Genomic DNA, 21,969 nt, shown 5'->3' on the forward strand with positions numbered 1-21,969 from the left:
TCTTTGCATAATTAGTAGAATCATGTGTAGTGTCAAAACTGAAAAACAGGGAGGTCTGAGCAAATCCTTCATTTTTATACACAAATCAAAACCCAAAATTTTCAGCATTCACAGGGAATGGTACAAGTGTTGCCGTAACTGTGATGGTCTAAAGATATAAGTAGAGAGTCAACAATACGCAAAGTTGTTAATTTTATTAAGCCACTCAGTGTATTTGACAATTGCAGAGAAAGGTTTGGATTGCCTTGAATCACTCTAAATTCAAGTCACAGTAAGGCAGGATACAAATAGTTTTGTTTAAAATGCACACTATTCTTACAAATATTTATGAAAGGAAGGGTTGGCAAGCTGGAAAAAAAAAAAAGCATACTTTATCTACTTACACAAACATTAAATCAGAAGGACCTTTTCCCACTATGTAATTTATTTGTTGACAGCTGAAGAGGGCACTGACTAAATTCATGCTCTCTAGGTCTTTTATCATGGCAAGTTGTTCAAGCTCTCCTTCCTAACATCTTCAGAGAACGTCAGGTTTCTGCTGTGTGTGGATTCAAAGATTTTTAAACAGCCTGTTCTACTTGTCTACAATTATTTGCAAACTTGCTCTTTCTGTGCTTTGCTTTTTTGTAAGAACTACTGGGCTATGGGAGGGTTAAAAGCATCCCTATAAACTGTACTTATCAGAATGCTTAATTTACTTAGTGCTGTACCCGAGCAGACATCTCCACTTTGTGTATGGCTGTCCTTATTGGATTTAATGGGAAAAATTAGACATTGAGCATGAAGAATAGAATTCATTTCATGTAAAAGGCTGAGGTCTGGAAAAGCTATTTTTAAATACTCTCTTTTGAGGCCTACAGTTTTGTAAGTCTTATATGCTTTTCTCAGATACAATTATTGTTGTTTAGCTTCTATCTGCTACAGATTAAATAAAGATTGTTGTTGTTGTTGTTGTTTCTATCCATTGGTTACAATAAACTGGATGAAGACTTTCAGCTTCTTGTGTTCATGTGCCCTAAAGTGGTCATAAATCTGGCTTGCAGCTAAGACACCTGAAACCCTACCACAGACTTTCACCCAAGTACCAAGCAGCTGTAGTCTACTCAGTTATTCAGTCCACTGTAAGACAACATAATAATTTTTAGTATTTTTTTGAAAATCTCAAAAATAACTGAACAGTTCTGCAGATTGAATATGACATGTTTCTGTCAGTGAAACTAATAAATTAATTTGTCTGAACTAAAAATAAATGTAAAGGACCAAAAATAAATGTAAAGGAAGACATCACTTGTTTTAGATACATAGGACAGTAACAGTACATAGGGCATAAAGTTCCAATTTCCACATCATACAGTGTATTTTTTTCTCAAGTCTTGTTTGTATCTCAAGGCTGGTTTTATTTACACATTTCTGTGCCAGGGTGACTAGAACTGAGCATCTGGTTCCAAGCAAGCTTCTGCAAACCACGTATGTGTTGGAGTTATTGTTTTTTTATGATGAAGGTCAAGTGAAATTATGCTGTTGATATGATGGCCATGTGTCATTAAGAACAAATGAAAGAACCAGTAAAAATTCCTGGTTTGGAAAGAGCTAGTTAAAAAGTTGAAATTTTCTACTCTCTCTCTATATATTACATACAATATTTTGGAAAAGAAAGAAGTTATGATTGAGCTGGAATCATGAGATGTTGGTTATCCATAAGGCTGGCATTCAACTGACAAGAGGTCAGCATCTGCCCTGTGCTAGTTACCTTAGGCTCACTTTACAGTCAGTGCAGAGAATTGGGCACTTTTTTCTTATAATTTGTCTCATCCCAAGACAGATATCTAAAATGGGTTGTAAGATATCTAAAACAGGTTGTGTGGTTTGTGCTTTAAAAGTGCATTTCTCTCTCCAGTGAGGAGTCAGCAGTGACAGATCTGCAGTCATGAACACTTACACTGTAAATGTCTCAGGTTAGTTAAGGTGGAGCCTATCTATGTATTTAAAGGCAGAAGGCACCAAAACAGCCAAAAAACAAAAAGACAAAAAACATGAAATATGCTCCTTCAAGAAAATGCAAGGAGTTATTTGTGCGGGCATTTCTTTGGGGAATAAGCTGGTTTTATGAAGTTTGGGAACTGTGCGAAAAATTACTATCTCCTATTTAATTTCTTCTGTGACCTCAGTTTTGAGCACCTTTTTTGTATACAAGAAATATATAAGAAAACTGCATCAAAGATATGTGTCATACTCTCCTACAAAAATGAAGAAATAAATAAATCAACAACCCCCCCAAAAAAAACCTGCCTACAAAACCATAGATTTGGCTAATGACCTTGGGCAAGAAGGAGCTTTTTTAGTATTCTCCTCAATCATATTATGAGTGCAGCCAATATTTTGCTTGGTTATTTAACTGTTGCAGCATATTGAGCACCAGTTTTCATTAAGCAGCTTGCAATGACACTTGAGGTTTTTCCTAAGTGACTGTAGTTAATTTAGACTTCATTAGACAAGATGAGTAGTCCAGACTATCCCTTCTAATGTACATGTTTTAAATTTATCAACACTAAATTTTAGCAGCCATGACTCTGTCTATTCATTTAGATTCCTTTACTCCTGCAGAATTCGTCAGTCATCTTCCATCCTGACTACCTAACATGGATTTGTCCATGTGTTGTCATTTTACTTTGTTTTTCAGAATGTTATTTTTACAATTTCAACAAAATAAGAGGCATTGCTATTCTTTTTTCATCAAATTAAATGTTGATTTTCTTTCCCTCTGTCTTGTGTCTCTTAGCCAGGTCCTATTCTATGATGATATTTTAGTGTTGGTGGTATACTGAACTACTTGTGTTTACTACACAAACAGCTGCAACAACCTGAGATGTTACTTCCCTGCCTTACCTATCTGTAACTGCTCTTCCTCCATATTATTGCTGCTATACACAACTCAGCAGAATGAAACTTGTACCTGCACCTCAACCAGCTCACAGCCCAGAGCCATAGTTCACCATCAGATAAGCTTATATGTTGCTGTTGATGCACATATCTGACCAACATGTTTAGTCTGTGACACGAACACTCCAGCAGGAAGAGCAGAGAGATTACTGGGATTTCATGTGTCCAAATCCTCAAGCTTCTTTAAAAAGTTTCAAACTTTTTAACAGTCCAAAAAACCTATGTCAACCAACTGGTTCACAGCTAAAAGGAAAACAATTATTGAGCTTTATAGAAAACATTTCTTCAGAGTACTTGAGATAAGTATAATTTTTCCTTCATAGTTTTTGTGTGAAAGAAATGTCATTCTCTCTGACAATGTAAAATTACACATAAAATCCTTGAAAATACAATAAACATCAAGAATTTATATTCTGGTTTTATTTTATTACCAAAGCCTCAGAATGCTATGAATTGGGGGGGGGGGGGGGGGGGGGCAGTGGAGGTATTTCATGATGCCTGTAAAGCACCCCACATTGTTCTGTCATTATAGCAATAATTAGGAGTAACTTTAAATATAGATGCATAGCTTTTTCAATATCATTCTTGTTTTTTCCTTAGTGCACACGGTTAGCTGATATTCCGCCTTTAGCACAGCTGTTTCTCTGTGATGGAGAAATTTATTATATTATTCAGGTATAATATCTTTTTCATTTACAAATATGCATGCAGTGTCCTGTTCCCCTGAACACAGTACAAGCAAGCAGGAGCCAGAAGCCTTCATGTTTATCAGTCCATAAAATTCTCATGTCTTCCTCCTGCATCTAGGTCTGGTTTTGGTTTCCTGACTTGGCTCTATTTTGGCCCCAAGAATGAGACAGCTACAAACTAATACTATATTGTAATCCCACGTGCTTTGCTCTAACCTGCTGTCTGTTTTAGTCCTTGGGCTTTTCCTTCAGCGCTTGCAGCTCTCTGTTATTGTCAGGTCTGAGGAGGTATGTGGCATACCATTGTGTTAATAACCATACATGAATATTGAAAAAAAAATAAAAAATATCCCTGACCAAAAAAGTATGAGTAAAGCATGAGGAAAAGCATAAGGAATAAAGATATAAGGCAACACGAAGAAAGACAGGATACCAGTGAAACAGTGAGAATTAGTATAATAATTTCATTCACAGCATCCCAGCTGGCTACTCATTAAACAGAGACATTACTACACACGTTGGTTTTCAGCAGAGATTTAAAGGGAGATAACATCATGCAGCTTTATACAAAAGATAGCTTGAGACAATGTGTGGAGGTTGCTATTAGAATAATAAAACATGTTGGCCACCCAGGCTGGAGTTATCAGTAAGGCAGGGGTGAGATTTGGTGGCATCATGAGATACAGGAAATGTGAGGGGTTTTGTACAGAAGTATTCCAACCAGAAGCACTAATCTCAGATTTCAGAGAAAGAACAGCAGCTTTCTTCCATTTGTTTTCTTTGGTACTGAAAGAGTGAGCCGGATCATGTCAAGATCTCCTCAAGGTCAAATATGTGCATGTCTGACGTCCAAATATCACACACCATGCTGGGGACCCTTAGGAAGCCCTGAAAATGAGAGGCTTGCAGTTCTTCTCATGGCTTGTAGGCAAGCTCAGAAAGAGGGATCATTAGCATTTCCATCCATTTAGTGTATCTGTGAAAAGTCAAGCAGAGCATAGCTCTAACCATTCTGTGACTATTCTAGTTGACAGTCCGAAAATAGACTCATAAATCCGTATTGAGGCACCTGAAAAACCACCCTAGTTTAGTAGAAGTCAACACCCAAATTCAAAGCTCAGGACAGTGTTTTTGCTTCAGATTTTGGATGTCCTTTCTCTAAAAATCATTGTCATCAACTTTGAAGTGTTACAGCACAAAATATGTTGCTAAAAAAAACAAACCGAACCAAACCAAAATCTGCTAGGATGGTACAGTTAGTATCTGTCAATGATTTATATAGCAATACTTCAGATTACAAGTAAAAAATACTTCTCTTCCTCTTGTCCTCAGTCTGAGAATTAAAAGTTGTGTTGTGTTTGCTTTTCCTTTGACCTCTTTAATCAAAGGTATTAGACCTCCCAGGACCACTTGTGCCACCTCACTCCCTGCTGTGGATTTGCAGTCAGCAGTAAGACTGTTACCAGCAGGGTTGGAGCCCAGGTGTCCTGCTGTTGGGACATAGACTTAACAGGGCAGGCAACACTGACTGTTTTACCACGAATTCTTAGCTAAAGATCTGCACACCAGGAATGAGCATGCAGCATGCCTGAGGTATAATTTTGGGAAAACATATTCGCACCATCTTTCAGGGGTCAGGATAGAGGGCATTATCCTCAGTTTCTTTCTACAGTGGTGTAGTGGAGGGTCTCTCCCTTCCCCCAGCTTTTAACATTTATACCTGCATTAAAAAGTATTACGTATTCTTTTTAAAGCCCTGAACAAAGGTGAGGGACAGAGGCATATAAAGAGATTAATTTTGCATTACCTACTGTTTCTCTGCATGAGGGTTTTATAACATAAGTCATTTATTTGATTGCTAGGTATGCTTAAAGTGGTTGGCCAGAAAGCTTTGAACTTCACTGAAGTACAAAAAGCAAGCTGTTCATTTAATCAGCACATTTAATTCATCCTGCTTTGCATGCTGTGCCACGCTGTCTTCTTTCCATATAAGGATTCTGTGGTATCTTCCTGCAGCACCCCTGCCTCTCTTCTGAAAGCAGCCAAAGATGGCTTTGTGCGTATTGCTTATATATGCTATAGGCCCAACTCCTTTTCGGTGTGCAATGTAGCAGATACCTCCTTCTCATATATCTCTTCTCTTCAGGTGAGTTGTTTATATTCAAGGGGTTTTTTTTCGCACTGACTAAGAGCATGTTCTTAATTTATCTTGCTTTTAAATATTTATTTTTGCTCTGCGTGACTAAGTGGGAAGTGAACCAGCAAACTGAGTTTTGGTTGTATTAAGGATTTATATTATTTATAGGTGTCTTTTGCCTTTAGACATTTCTTTTTGTTTAATACTGGTTATTCATCAGATTTCCCTTTAAGCAGCCATTGTTTAGAAACCAATGAGGGTTTTCTAATGCTATGCAAAAATTTTAGAAAAACCTTCAAGGCAAAATTGAGGAGAGAGAGGAAAGATTTTATAATTTAGCATATTATATTAACAAAAATATAGCATATTTGTTCTGGGCTTCAGTAAGATTAGGGCTATTTGTTTTTTCTCTCAGACTTGCTTACTCAGGCATGATATATAAATATGTAACACGTAATTTACAGCAAATTAATAGGACCTTTCATGTCACTTTCAGTGGTCTCTATTTTTAGCTGTTTTACTTTTTTATTCTAAACTGTTTAACGATGGTGTGGCACTTCAGCTTTCAGACTTTATCTGCCACAAATATTAGAAAATGTACTTCATTATCCCTTAGCATCTGTTCATGCATACCCCACTTTATGTAAGTGGACAGGTTTCAGATAACTCAGAATTTCTTTCTCAGCAACATCCTCTCTTCCATTCTAAGTCCTTCCCCTGCCAGATGTCCAGAGGGTAGAAGTTAAAATTTGTTTATGAAATGATTGATCTATTTGGCACTGCTGTGACAAATGGGAAAAGAGAATACAGATTTAAACCTTATTGTCCAGATTCTCTTCTCTACTTATGTGTGGAAGACCGAAGCTATCCATGCTCACCTGGAGGTCATGAGATTGCCATGGGAAGCACTAAGCCCATGGGACAAGCCCTGTTTCTCTGGCACCTCTCTGCCTGTTCCCCAGAGGCTCTGTGCCCTCCAGAAAAGAGAGCAGTTCAGTTGCATTTCAGTTCATTCTGCTTCCCCTCTCATACCTCCCACATCTGTGCTTCAAGTTGGCCTTGGATTGCATGATTGTCTGAAAGGTAGTCATTGTTTGTGCCTTTGAATACAAGCCCTGATGAGACTGAACCACCTGCTTGAAATTTCTTCTTTTTTTTCTGTTAATGGAGTACCTACCGTTGACCTTCTCTTTACAAATTGATGGGTCCCACTGGCAGTCCCTCAATCTGCAAGTCCACAATCCACAGCACAAAAGCCTACTTAAAGAGGACACCTGGTGTCTGTGAGCAAAGCTATCAATAAAGTCCTCATGTTAGATAACAATCTGGAGATGACCTTTTAGCAGTCTTGGGCAAATCTTGAAAAGAAGGATCTATACTCAGACCACAGTAAAATTTGGCAGAGCTAGAAACTAACCACTTAAATTCCTTTTGTGACTCTGGCCTGCAGTCCCCCTGCTTATAGAGTTAAATGAGCTCAGAGCAGCACACATTGCTAAGACAATGAGAGCTAGCTGAAGTTTCTGAGGTGCAAAGGTTTTATACTCAGCCATTTCTTGCTTTAGTCCTATTAGATGCTGGCAAAGGCATGTATAAATGAAGCCAGCTTTGCTGTAACCTCCCATTCAGTTGCAAACAGAGACATCACTTTCAAATGTTGCTACACAGAATTTAGCTTCTGTGAAATCCAGAAATTTTCCTATATGAAAACAGCCATGGCCTCTCTTTGTTGTGGGACCTGGTGATTAATACCATCAGGCTTTTCAGATACATCACTCCTCTGTTTTAGTCTTTTATAGCTCTGCTGATCAGCATAGGAAAAGTCATGGTTATCCCCCCAAAACACTCACAGTCCAATGTGATGCCATTCACAGACAATGGTTAGATGAGGAGTTCTCCTCCCCATGGACTTTCTAATAGACCTTTCTGAGTTACAGCCAGCAGTGGTGGGTGAGGCTGTTAGTAGCACTTGGTCTTCTGGTTCCTGGTGTATAGAAGCAGTAGTGTTGCTTTTGCCGTCAGAAGTTTTAACAACTAAAATGATTGAGGTTTTAATTTTCCTGAGAAATAACGAACGCTGAGATTCTGCATAGCAAATTGAAGCTTCAGAAACAGGGACTAGAGTCAGTGCATCTTCAGTAGTGGTCACAGACTTGATATAGCTGAACTAAACTCAAGGGAAGAAATGAGGTTTGTTAACGTTAGTATTTTCTTTTTTTTCTTCTTTTTTTCTTTGTTTTTTTTTTCTTTTTTCTTTTTTTCTTTTTGTTCTTTTTTTTTCTTTTTTTTTTTTCTTTCAACAGAGCTGTTTTATGGCAGTTGGATTAGTTCTTGGGTTTGCAAAAAAGAAAAAGACAGCGTTTACCTTCCTTTTGAATACATGTGTTTACATTTGAGTATGTTTAGTCCTTCTTTTACAGCTCATTCTGGACATAAGTAGTTAAATGGTTCATACAAAGCTAATTGCTGCAGCATTTAGGATTCTCATAAAGAATTCTTACTGATTGTAAGTGATCCACAGAATCCCACTTTTCTTAATCAAGTTAGAGTCCCTATCAGCACCTGGTCTGTGGGAAATATAGGTCCCTGCAACCACTGTCCTTCTATCTCCAGGCTGGAGTTTCTACACATCTCTATTGAGGAGGAAGAGGCAGAGCTGGGCCTGCAACTTGGTCCAGGGTCAGGATGATATCCATAGGATCTCCACATGACAGAGGAGTATCACATTGGCTTTTCTCATCCGCTCAGCCTAGCAAATGTGCCCAGACCTCCTCAGAATTCTTCACGTCCACTCATCAGGTTTTTTTTTCACTTGCCCTAGGGATGCTTGGTTTAGACTGAAATCATACGAAGGAATGGGAGGAGAATAATACTCTGTCTGCAGCAGAGGTGAAAGAGGAGAGGCCCTCTACTCCTTCTGAGAAAGAGGTCAGATGGCGGAGATCATAAATGAAAGGGGGAAAAAGAAGCTGGATGGCAGGAGATGGTGCCACCTTGCCCTAGACTGTAACCCTTCTGCAGTTCTGCAATACACACACAGATGTACTCAGCTGTCCTGGTAGTCTGCCACAAGCTAATTAAGTCCTGTGTTTCTCCTTCTTGAGTTACAGATAGTGAACATGCCTTAGGGGATCAGCCTGGGCTAGAAATGTTTCATGACAACAAAGCTTATATAAGTTCATTAGCTAAACTATCTCCTGAGTGTTATAGCTCTGCTGATATCTTTCTCTGGTATAAGGTAAGTCTGCTTGGATGTTTGCTAGTTTATATCTGTAAAGTAGAGGTGTATGGGGAACCTTCACCTGATACTGTTATTCTGTAGCCAAATCTTGTAGCCTATTAGTGAGTTCCGTAACCCTGGAGACCTTGAGAACACCCAAAGCTGTGGGTGAGACTCCTCAGAATAAATTTAGCTGATACATTGCAGATGTCCATATCCAAATTAAATGCATGAGGATCTCTTCTAGTCAATGGCAAAAACCAGACACTTTTCGCTCATTACTCATCTCATTCTAAAGTAGTTGCTAGAATAGATCAGATGAACTGTACCCAAAAAGACCTCTGCCAGCCCATCTGTGTCAGAGCTGTGAGGAGTTGTGACTCTTAAACTGTCTAGCTCTGCCAAGAGAAATATCTAATAGGGATGTGGTTTTAAAGGCAAAAGTTTTACTGCTTTATTTTGATTTGCTATAGGATCAGATTTGGCAGTGCATGATAGTTTATTACATTCCAGGGCAACACTGAGTTTTGTTGATATAGTTACATCCACACTGGAAACAGTTTCTGGTAAAGTGCAGTCATTTCCTCTGCTCCATGGCTTATAAAGACCTGTTGTCCAACTCATTCATTCACACTTTTTGCAACTGTAGGCTTTCACTTCTGGAGCAATGCATAGGAAATGTTTTATTCTCCTGATGTTCCAGTACATAACTTCACTCTACCGCTCTTTGGATACAGAACAATTTCACTGATGAACTTTTGATTTTGTGATGCTTGCCTTTATAAGCTTTCCATCCAAAGCTTACTGTCTACCCAAGCACCTGTTTAATACCTATAGTTATGTCCTCAGAGAAGGGTCTCTACTCGCTGAAGTCAGTGACAAAGTGTCAATAAGACAATATTAAACACTTCTTTTTTATTACTGGAGAGAAGCTGTAACCTTAAAAATGTGTTAGCTAACATAGTTTAAACAGTATGCTTTAAAGATATCACAGGCAGAGTGAGATAAACTTTAATTTATGAAAGTTCAACATGAGCCCTAGGAAAGGTTAGGCTGTATCATATTGAAATGCCACTGTGTTCAGTTTTCAAAAGTGTTAGAAAGTTTTAAATCTAATCTCCAAATTTTTTACTAAAAATTTGTATTCATGCCTGCATATGTTGCTGACAGCTTCCTCCATACTCGGGGTTTCCTTTTAAATCTGGCTTCTGGGGTCAGGGACAAGCACTATACTTTTGTCTTAAGAATTGTGATGGAGAACAAAATTCAAATATATAATAGCTATGGCCTGAGAGGCAAACATATATATATACACACATAGATATATAAACACAGTCTTTTGATTTGTGAATCAGGTAGCAGCACTACTGATATTCTGAATGAATACACAAGTCTTTCATTTTTTATAATTTTTTTTCTTGCTTTATTTTTAATCCTAGAAATAAAATCTAAAGTCTAATGCCCTCCATCATCCTCTGTGAGTCAGCAGAAATAAGCCTGCAGTTTACGTACTTGCAGGGTGAGTCAGCAAGACAATCCTGCTACGCTGTGCCAGGCAGGATGTAGACAGTGAAATGGTTTTTACTGCTGTCTTTGGCTCCTGGCAGCCCTCACAAAATGATTTTTGATCAGTACTACCCCAAAAGCAATGTGTGACCAGACTAATTCAAAATTTACCTTCAGGTCCTCAAAGTAAGAAAAATAAAAAAGGTGCATGGTATATGACTCATGTTCGTCTGATTAACGAATACCAGTTAGCAGTGAGATTAAGGTAGCTGCCATTTTGCCAGTCCATTTTAGGCTGTGTGTGAAAAAAGGGAGAAGCTCAATAGTTCAGATGAAAACTAGGCCACACATATTCTGACTCAAAATTTCAGACCCCAAATTTCTCGTGCTTGCAAATGTACAGCCACATGGGGAAGTTACTTCCAAAGAGGTATTGGTGCAAGGACACAATGGTGGAATCACATTTTTATGCCTAGGGTTCAAGTACAGCTCTGAATGTACCATTTGTTCTTCTTCCAGAAGATAACAAGATAAGTAACTTTAAAGACAAAATGCTGATAGGATTTATACCAGTTCTGGTATAAAACGTACTATTACAGAAGTAACATATCCTTCATGTTTTAGTAAAACAATGCTGTCTATCTTACCAAGAAGAAGTAAAATGACTCACATGATAGCCCTGACACATGGCTTGCAAGCTGGATGAATCCTTAACAAGGATAGTCCACGATAATTTATCACAGGTGGCTTCAATGACCTAATAAGCTGTTTCAGTAATTAAAATTAGACCTCATTTTTTTAACACCTTCATTAAACATGAACACAGGCATTTCAGAACACAGTTTATATGCATATGAGACTGAGTTGTTTATGAGTTTGTGCAAAATACCAAATGAGAAAAATAACCCAAAATCATCTAACAAGATCAGATATAAGAGAAGCAATAACAGAATTCATTTCAGCTTGAAAAAATGAAAGCTAAGACAACAGAGGAAATAAAATCCAAACCAGTGAATTTGAGAAGTGAGAGGAACTTGGAAGGCATTCCTGGCAAAACAGGCAGAAAGGGATTAATAGCCACAAATATGAAATTAATTTAATAATGAGACGTGGCAGTAAAAACACAGGGTCAATCCAGAATTCCAGAGAATTGTTTAATGAGAAGTTCCCTAAAATAGGGACTTTTTGTTGCCAGATACTCACCATATATATTGCAAATATGAATCTGGATTTGCTATTTAAAAGAGAAAAAGGAAAAATAAATAACTTTATGTGACCCAGCTAAAAAATAGCTATAGAACTATCAATGTTGTTACAAACAAAAAGAACTTGACTGTGCCTGTAAAAACTTTGCTACTTCCAAAATGCCATTGCTGTGCAGGTGCTCTTTGATATTGAAGGTGAGAGGCTAATAGATAACTCCAGAAGTGCAAGAGAAGCTCTTCAGCAGAGTAGTGCAGTCTGGGGTTAAGGGACCGTTGCTGGTGCAGTAAAGAGGGAACAATTAGATACGAGCAGGTAGGACCAAAAGGACTTGCTCAGCATCAGTATTGCTTGCTTAACTGTTTTGGGGTTTGGTTTTTTTTTAATTATTAAAATCACTGTGAGAAAGAAAAACAGCAAATATGAGGACACATACATATGTGTCTGTACCTGTTTCCATATATATATAAATGAATTAAAAATAGCAAGCAAAAAATATATTTTTAAGTGACAGCAAATTGCTTATTTACTTAAAAGTGTAATATACTCAAACAGATGCTGTAGTTGCTTTAGTAAATGACTTAAGTACTCCCTTATTTCACAGCTATGTTTTTCAAATACCAGAGTTAGGATCAGCTGTATTGATTAGGGTCATTACTCAGAGTTCCAGTGACAGTCTGTACAATCAACATAAATTGGTGATAAACAGGATCATTTATTTGGAAGCATCTGGAACATGAAAACATTGGAATAGTCAAAAGATGTGCAAGTGCAGACTGTATTTTGCCTTTTATTGTTTCCATGAGTATTATTTTCTTGTAAATACTTTTTTCCATCTCCTTTCAAACCCTAATTTTTTATGATTGTGTGCACTGTGTATGTGTAGTAGTAGCTTTGAAGGATGATAATTTAATGGTGGCTTTCTCAGTGGGGAGAAAATTAAAATGTACAGCCTTTTGTCTGTGTGGTGAGTTGCTAAATCACTTCCCACAGTATGACACAGCTTGCGGCATTATACATGACATAAAAACTCTTCATTAACATGTGTTGTTACTGTGTCCCACTGTGAAAAACGTGTTATATTAGTTGGTCTGCTCATAAGTAAACTTTGTTGTAGGGGAGGATTTTGTACTCCTGTGAATAAGAATTAAGTATTGAAATGTATTTTATACCGTTTTATCATGACACAAAATGCAAGGAAGTAGGTTGGAAGTTCTCTCTGGCCTTAATGCCCAACACAGTATTTGCTGTCTCTTCTCCACTGTCTGTGTAAACATCTGTTCAACTTTTCTAAACAAAAAGCCTGGAAAAGGAAAGAAATACAGTTGACTTTGACAGGGAATTTACTATATTTTATTAATTCTGCACACCTTCAGCCAAAGTTCACCTTGCCTAGGAGGAAGTCAGGAGCTTCCACACGAGTACTCTGTCATCTGCCTCCGTGACAAAAAAAGCCTTCAGGGTGTGCAATATCAGGGTGACATACTGTGTGGTGGGACCTTACTCTGCTTAAGGCTGTTCTTGGACTTACTGCCAGCTGTTTAAGTGCCAGCTGCTGTGTGCTGGCTGTGCAGGTACAGGAAAACACCTCACCTGGTGGGCTTTTATTCTAAAGAGATGGCCATCAGAGCTCAGGCACAGGAGTTACTGGGGAGAAGGCATACAGAGTACAGTACTAACTCAGACCGCAGTTTGTTGTTTGTTTTGTGGTTTTTTTTTAACGTAGTAAGTGCGTAATTGGGCTCCTGCTATACTTGTATTGGCAAGTAGTTTCAAGGTGTATTTGACAGCTGGGAAGAAAGCAAGATGCAAAGATTGTGCCAAAGATGTAAAAATTAAGGACATCTGCAACCTGATTAATACAAACTAAGTATGCCTGCAGGCTTCATTGTAACTCCAAGCAAAGGGACATATGTAAGAATTACAGTTTGAACATGAATGTCTTTTGCCCACAATATATTCATTTGATGCCATATACCATTATCCAGTGGATTTGCATTTTAGTGTCAGAAAATTATCTTCTGACAACAACAGATGCTTGGTACTCTTATTCGAAACAACACTGTACAGAAAAGGCACCAAAGCTAATTCATGGGCTATTAAGAAAATCATTTGTATATTACATTAAAAATGGGATGTAATTCAATAAAGTACTCAGCAGAGGATTCTGGATGGGAAGGCACTTCCATGTGCAAGGTAAGAACAGATAGAAAAGGTTAATTAGAAAGAAAGAAAATTCTGATTGATAAATCTCTGTGATGCCTACCTCCCATCTTAGGTACCACACAGAATTACGTAGTTATCAATGCCATGTCAGTTCTTATGCATTGCATTAAATGCAGACCCAGAGTGGACATTATAGAGCAAGCATATACTTTCTCATTACAATTATGGTAATGGATTACCACTAAGATACTTACATAAGAATAAATGTCATAAACACAGAGAGAATATCAGCTCTTGCATCTTTAGCTGTTCTCTCCTTTTTTTTCCTTCTTTTTTTTTTTTGAGTAACTAAACTTTTTGAACAATGATATGTCATATTTCCTTGCATAATGTTATAAAAATGTATCTATTAAAGATTAGCCCAGTTTTACTCTCCAAAAGAACTGGATTCATTTTGATTATCTTCATAACCTGACAAAACTGAAATGTGGCACGTGGTTTTCTAAAATGAAGTTATGGCCTCAGAAACTCATAGTGGATTCTTCTGTTAAGGTAGCTTTTGTGTTTTGTTCACTGGCAAAGCTAAATTTATTTTCCTTAAAGTAGATTCAATTCCTACCAGAACAATGGAAAGATGCTCTGGGTAATGTGCATTTTGACTAGCCTTCTGGCTGAAAAAGAACCAGAAATTTGTTAGTGTCACACCTGTCATGCAGCTTCTGCATCATTGGTTTATCTTCCTCCAAGGGAAGGTTAAACGTGTAGCCTTTCATTGCATGGTGTGCACTCTTTGGCTCTGCACAAGGAAGATAAAGCCTGTCAGAAGGAGTGGGTGAGTCATTGGCATTCTTCTGGTTTCTTCAATATCAGCTTACTTCACAATCATAAGGCATTTTTCAATTCATTTGCCTTTCAATCCAGACAGAAAACATAATATTGTATAAACATTAACTGACACATCAAATACAGTCAGTCCTGGCCAAGTCATACATCCTGGTCAGTTGCAAGAGTAAAGGGTTTGGTATATCCAATTTTTGCTATTACATCCACTTCTCCCCAGATCCTTTTGCCTTGCTCCTTTGTGATACTGAGGATGCAAGAAATTTATTTTGTTAATATTTTCCCCTTCTTTGCCCCCCTCCATCCATGTTCAATACTCCTGTTTTTCTGGGACACTTTAGCCTGTTCTCTATCATATGTTAATAAGCACTTCCAGTCAGCAGGTGCTGGTACCATCACTGGAAATAAGCATCGCAAATTCAGTATACACCTCTTCTGAATACAAGTGGAGATGCTAGGACATCCACTAGATTTAATTCCTTGATGAGACAGATTGAGGTGCAGTTACCCCATTCCTGTCACAGGTTCATCTACCCCAGCTTTACATTTTGATAATTATTTCCTTTATTGATTGCTTTTCTCAGTTTTCAATAACTGCTTCAATAATTATAAAGGTGTTCATGAATACAAGAAGTAAAATAATCTGTGTTAGCCATAATCATTGAGCTTTTATGACCCTCAGCTGGAGCATGCCAGAATGATGAAATGAGAAGCAATAGTTTGAGTTTAAAAGTTGCAAATATCCAGATCTTCCTCGTCAGTAAGGGAGGAAAGGTCCTGAGCTGTTCCTCAAAGCTAGTTCTGTTTCTTGGGGCTGTGTATGCCCCCAGCTGCTAATCAGTTCAACTAAAATCTGGCAAATGTTAGGATCTTCTTGTTATTATTACTGATGTTATTACTAATTATTTCTAGTATCTATTTCTACTATGCTAGTAACCATGGCCACAAAAAGGAGTACTCAAGTACTCCAGGACTCTTCTGTCTTGCTTTTGCTCAGAGTGCTTCAAATTTTTAAGGTCAGCACTGTGTTCAAAATCCCAATCAGAAAGTTAAGTCAGGGTTTTTGGTTGGTAGGTTTATACATTTTGGATTGCTCATTTCCCACTAACAGTGGATTATTTACTGGAGAACAGATGGAAAGCCTGAGGCCACATCTCTCCCTGCCCCCCCTGCAGCAGGGTCTGAGCACCAAGTGCAGAGCAGCTGGTACAAAGCCAGTTTCCAAATGGCCATCAAGTCTGAGCATTGCAATCATTTAACTTGCTGTATAGAATAATCCTGTATAGACCCCATCTCCATCATATCCCCAAAATGAGTGGGATAGAGAGGTGAGATGGGAAAACTCCAAGATACAGGGGCATTCCTAAGGCACATAACCTATCAGGATTGCTGGGAATAATAAAGGTTTAGGAGACATAAAGTAGGGCATGGGGAAAGGAATGGAGCATATGGTACACACTGAAGTGTAGATGCTTGGTAGTATGAGGGAGAACTCAGGCTCACCCTGTTGAAAAGTCTGCTTGAATGGAGAGAGTGCCAGGGCTCCTCACAAACAAGGAGGGTGGGAAATGGCTCCTGACAGGATCCTGTCCCCTAAAAAGATGGGAATGGCAAAGTTTCCCCTTACCATCCCAGTCTGTGTCAGGGGTTGGAGAGGGCTGTGCCATACCTTCCCACATCATAGGATGGGGACTAGGGGAAGGGGGGAAAGATACCTTCTATTGCCTCAATTACAGAAGGAAAATTATGTCTCCTGAAAATGCTGGAAAGCCAGCCTTCCTGCTCAGAGGTAGCCAGGCATTTGGCAAGCTTACTTGCAAATAAAGGCAGAAAGTTCAGCTGAGAGCACTGAATACTTTTGGACACATGTTCAAACTCATAGCTGCTCCTCTGACACTCTCCACCACCAAATACTTAAATAAACTGAGAAAGTTTTAGAATACATAACCTGGACTCCACCTCTGATCCCATCACTACACTGTCACCCCTGACAGTTCAGCTGATGTGCTTTGGAGGCATCATGCTATAGACAGAGATGGGAGAATATTAAAGATCAATCAGTGAACACAACATAACAGTAACTTCAAAAAATAAAAAGGATTTGGTAGAGGTTTTGTTAATTTGGTTTTGGGTTGGCGGGTTTTTTTGCTTTTTTTTTTTTTTTTTTAAATTTGTTTTACTGGAAGGATGATGCACTCCAGTTAATTGCATACTCCTTTCTGAAACCAGAACATCAGAAGTACAACATGTTCCCTGAACTTGATGGAATAAACATTATACATGGTCCCCTCTGGAGCATTTTCATTAGGGTGCTTCTCTGCTGTCAGTGCAGGTGACTTACTGCATAATTCATCTAAAAAGCCCTTAGAAACCAGCCCCTCTAGGGATGGCACGCATCCTTGGAGGGCTCTAGGTCCAAACAGTGGTGTGTAGATTGTGGCTGTCTCTAAAAGTTTATATTCCTGATATATTTACTATATGGGCATTTCTTTATGGAATAAATTTCTTTGCTATCCTTGCTGTCTGTGGGTGAGAATATACTATAGACTATTCCAGGTTAGATTAATGTTTGTGCCAGATATATATGAGTTACTAAAAAGTGATCCTCTGGAGATCTATTCAGAGTGAACCCTAAGGTATGCCAATCAGTGGGTGCAACCTCAAATGTATTGAGTACCACAAGCAGGAGGATTGGCTTCTGTAGTGGTTTCTCCAGGGTACAATGCAGTGTTACCCAGGTGTAGCTGAGTTAAGCCTGAACTCTTAGGGGAAAATATATCATGTGGATCTGACAGCTTCAAGAGAGGTGAGGCTGCTGCGTCTCCATGGCACAGGTCCAACCAGTAGCAAGGCTGAAGATGCATTCCCAGCAGGCATGTGCACGCAACACACACACACGTACAATACATATATGTGCATATATACCTGGCCAGCCACACAAATCACAGACAGACATGCAGAGTGCTCCCAGAAACACAAACAGCCTCATCCTGCTCCCCACCCTAGCAGAGCAGCATGGAGGTCCACTAGTGAGAATATATATCTGTGTAGACATATATACAACACAGATCCCTCCATCAGCTGGGCTCATACACTCAGTCTGCCCAGTAGCTGCCCCTGGACCCCAGTCTCCCCAGTTGCTGGCACCTGGACATACAAGCCTCCGGTATTGACCCATGGTGATGGGTTTCATGCCTGGACAGTGGGGCTGAGGCTCTCCTGGGACAGCCCTAGGAGGGGCCTGGATGTGGTTTCCCTTCTTCTAAGTCCTTAATTTGGGTTGTCACCTGCCTTTGTGCCCCTGTGCTCCTCTGGGCTTGTGGACGTGGGCCTTTGATAGTCCAATGGCTCCTGTGATAGGCATGGAAGCAGCCAGGGCCAGAGTATTATTAGAGCTCTCCCACCTGCCATGGTCTCTCTGTGCTCCTTTGTGGATGTGCAGATGAGCTTTTATCACGTAATTTAATGTGAACAAGCTAGTTTCCACAATAGTAACCTTGTAGCCATGCTCCCATATTGCTCTGTGCTAGCTACCTTGGCTTCCAGCATCTCAGCTACCTCAGCCAGCTGGGGCTGCGTATTTCTGAACCCTACTCCATCATGCTGTGCAATACTCCTTGTAAGATGCCCACACGAGCACACATGGACTCATTGCTGCCTGGACAATTATTTGAAGCTCTTGCATGTTCAGAGGTGCAGGGTCACACTGCTGCACGAAGGTTAGTTTCTTGCTTCTTTGAAAGTTTTGTTCTTTCATGATTGGTTTCAGTCTTCCTGATAGAACCAAGTTCTTTATTAAACTGATTCTTAATATTCTTATTATTAAGCAGAGACTTATCTGAGAATAGGTGTAGCCCTTTAAGCTTGTACCTGATCTTTTCCCGAAAGATACTGTGCTGCAACACAGACCTTTTACCTACTGCTTCCTCTGTGCCATGAAGGTGCATTTCACTATGCTTGGCTATAACCAAAACTGACATTTGACTTTCTTGGCAGATTTGGAGGAGAGTAGTGCATGATAATAGTGTCTTTGGTCTTTATAATGGGGTCTTCACCATTTTAAGCATTGTAATATTAACTTCAAAACCTGTGTGCTCATGAGAGATGAGGTAACAGTGGATAGCTTTGCCTAGGCAACACTGGTCTTATTTTCTCCTTCAGTAAATGACAGCATTAGAAGTCACAGCAATATAAAATCATGTTATACTCTATTGAACTAAAAATCAATATTTTCAGAATAATATTTTGTGAACTAACAAGTATTACAGGCATTTCCTAGGAGCAGAACTAGGTAGTACAGTAATACCGAAGCAGTATGCGTACAGACATATGCCAGTGTGAACTGTTTAATTTTGCCTTTCCTCTAGGGTTCATTTCAAACAAAGTAGGATTTTTGAGTTCAAAACACAAAACTGTGTTTCGAACATTTTTTTCACATAGTATTTCATTCCATCAAACAGAGGAAAAAAGCCTCCCTATTTTCTTTGACAGTCTTCTGTCATAATAGTCCAAAACTCTTTTGGAGATTTATTGATGTAACTTTACAGTACTTTGAACCAGTACTGGAAAATACGGGACTGTTTTAAGATGAGAAAATAGCATTGCTTTAGTTAGCATTCAGCAAGTGCTCTTTCCTGACAAGGAATATGGCAGAATTGCAGTACAGGGAGAACAAGTCTTCCGCCGATCACTGAAAGTAATGGATCATTGAAGTCCTGCATTAATCTGCCCCTCTGGTGTCTGTACATTATAAAAATTCAAGCATGTTGCAGATTGCCTGCCTACCATACAACTAGAATGTGAAAGATTTACAGGGTGAATTACTATTGACATGCACCAGGTCACTGAGACTGCACAAGAATTGCTGTATTCAGCTTACTGCAAACATCAGCTTTGCCTTTTCATGTCTTCAATCTTCCTGAGGCTAAAGTTCTTTACAAGGACAATGGTTTGTGTTCTGGATTAATCAGAAGCCTCAGTCATTTGAAAGGTCATGTATGCAAGGAACAGCAAAATCTTTTTTTTAAATGACCTATGTGTTGGCTTTTGTGGAGAATTGTGGGAATCAAAATCTATAGAAGCCATTAATGGAAATGTATCTCTAAAAGAAAACATAATAGTGATAAGCCTATTATAGTCTTTGAATCCAAGCTCCTACTGATGTGGGGTTGGGTGGGGATATATTTGACTGATTTTCACGGTCAGTCAGTTGTATTCTTGCAGTACAGAGTCTTTTGCAAAACACAAGCCTTTGGACTTGTTATCAAGGACAAGATCTCTTGTTGCTTAAAAAATTCTTTATAACTAGAAAGTAATACATAACCAAGCCACATTAAAAAGTCTAAGAATAAAATAACTCACTTTGGTAATGAGAAGCACTTGAATGCACAGGCTCATAGTTCATAGAACAAAAAAAATCATGTCTGGCTGCAGTAAAATGAAGGGGGTTATTCTCAAGCAAAGAAACTCATGTAAGGCTCTGGAGTGAAAGTCTGCAAAAACAAGGCTGAAGGAATTCTCTTTACACTGGTGTGATGATATTTCTCCAGACATTTCTCCACTCATTAATTTCTTATATTTCACCTTTGAGAAAACACATGTAACTCCTTCTGTAAAGCTTAATATTGTTACTGTATATTTTGCATTTGAAACATCCTCAATTTCCTGCTGATATAAGGGAAACAAATTGACCTCCAACTCAGAACTATTGAAAGCTAAGTTCTTTTAGAGTCCTTAATGGACTAACAGCCTCTGACGTTTGCACTACTAGTATTTGCAAGGTTGCTATGGTAACAAATGCAGTTGTGGTTAAAAAAAAAAAAAAAATCTATTTTGCTTAGCCACAAATTCCAGAAGAACTCAGCATGGTTCCAAAAGAACATTTCTGCCAAAATGAATGCACGGTGCCCTTTTTTCTGAGCAATTCTATCTTCAGTAAAATGTAAATGTGGAGGGAATTCTGGCCTCTGCTTTGGTCACAATACCTTATGAACACCTACTCAAATTGCTATAAAACAGATTAAAAATAGCACAGTGTCCATTTCTTGAAGGAACGATTAGGGCAGGCCCAAGGGAACAGTCCGTAGCACAAAATGCCTGGGGTTTTTTTCAGCTTCTTTTTGGTCATTCTGATGAAGTAAAACAACCCTAAAGGCAGTATGATCCTTCCCCTTAAATTCTTCTGCCTGGAACTGCAAACCCATCATACATGGCTTAAAGGTGCTTTGACTCATGAAGAGGGGTCTGCCTGTGGGCAATGGCATTCGACCCAGGGTTACAAGGATGGCTGTAGCAGTTTTCTCCCACATCCATCCCTCTGGTCTTGCAATAAGCAAAGCCAGATGGAGAGATTTGATCCATTTTCTCTCTTTCAATAGAAATGGTTGTCATACTACATCATGATCTTTTCTGTGCATGGAACATTTTGCAGACAGGGATCTGAATATGTAGAGATAACGGCTGTGTTATGAGAAGGGGTCACTAGTGAACTTAACACCCACACAGACCAGCTTCCAAAACACTTGGATGACAGATTTTTGAAGCTATTCCACCTTTTCTCACAGAGACCTAGGGCCTTGATACACAGCAGGATTCCATTCCAGGGTGCCCTTTCCTAAGTGTGTGGTTAAGCAGGTTAATTTCTGTTCCAGTGCAGTATTCCTAAGCACCCCATTTTGTCCAAGAAGGGATGAGGGGAGGAGAGAGAGAGAGATGTTCTACACCTTTTTCTTTCTCCGTTGATCATATAGGGACAGAAGAGAGATTAATATCCTACCAAGCACTTGACTCAGAGCCTAAAGCCAGTCATAGTCACAAGTCCAAGGCAAAGGGTAAGTGCTTAGAGTAAGCTTGCTGTGCCCTGTGTTACCTTCGAGGGCAGGTACTGCTCTCAGTTAGAGGGTGGTAGCCAGCAGCATCACTCTTGACTGAGCCTGGAACCAGGACATGGAGTTTTCCTTCCTGCAGAGCAAGTCTGAGCATCAGCAGAATGGTGGCAGTCAGCCAGGTGTGCTCCTAAGTTGCCCATTAGCTGCATCGCATTCAAACTGCAGAAGAGAGCTTTGTAGGGTAAGCTGTTTCACCACCAACACTCAAGGTCCCATGGTGTTTCAAGGCCTCAGATACTCCAGGTCAGCTGTAGTCATGGTTAGGGCTTGTATAATTTAAATGGAAAGTAAATCAAAGTTCAAACTCAGCCCCTGTCCATGGCTTAATGCACAATGTAAACATTGCTGTTGTCCTGGTAGGTCAAAGACCTATAATCGAAC

General features: G+C 39.1%; 1 protein-coding gene across 2 annotated transcripts in view; it reads left to right on the forward strand.

Annotated features, from left to right (window-relative positions):
- RAB3C (RAB3C, member RAS oncogene family) overlaps positions 1-21,969 on the forward strand; it is a 131,116-nt gene that overhangs the window by 96,390 nt on the left and 12,757 nt on the right. The gene's annotated exons all lie outside the window — the stretch shown is intronic.

Source organism: Buteo buteo, chromosome Z (genome assembly GCF_964188355.1).
Source record: "Buteo buteo chromosome Z, bButBut1.hap1.1, whole genome shotgun sequence".
Classification (NCBI taxonomy): Eukaryota; Metazoa; Chordata; class Aves; order Accipitriformes; family Accipitridae; genus Buteo; species Buteo buteo.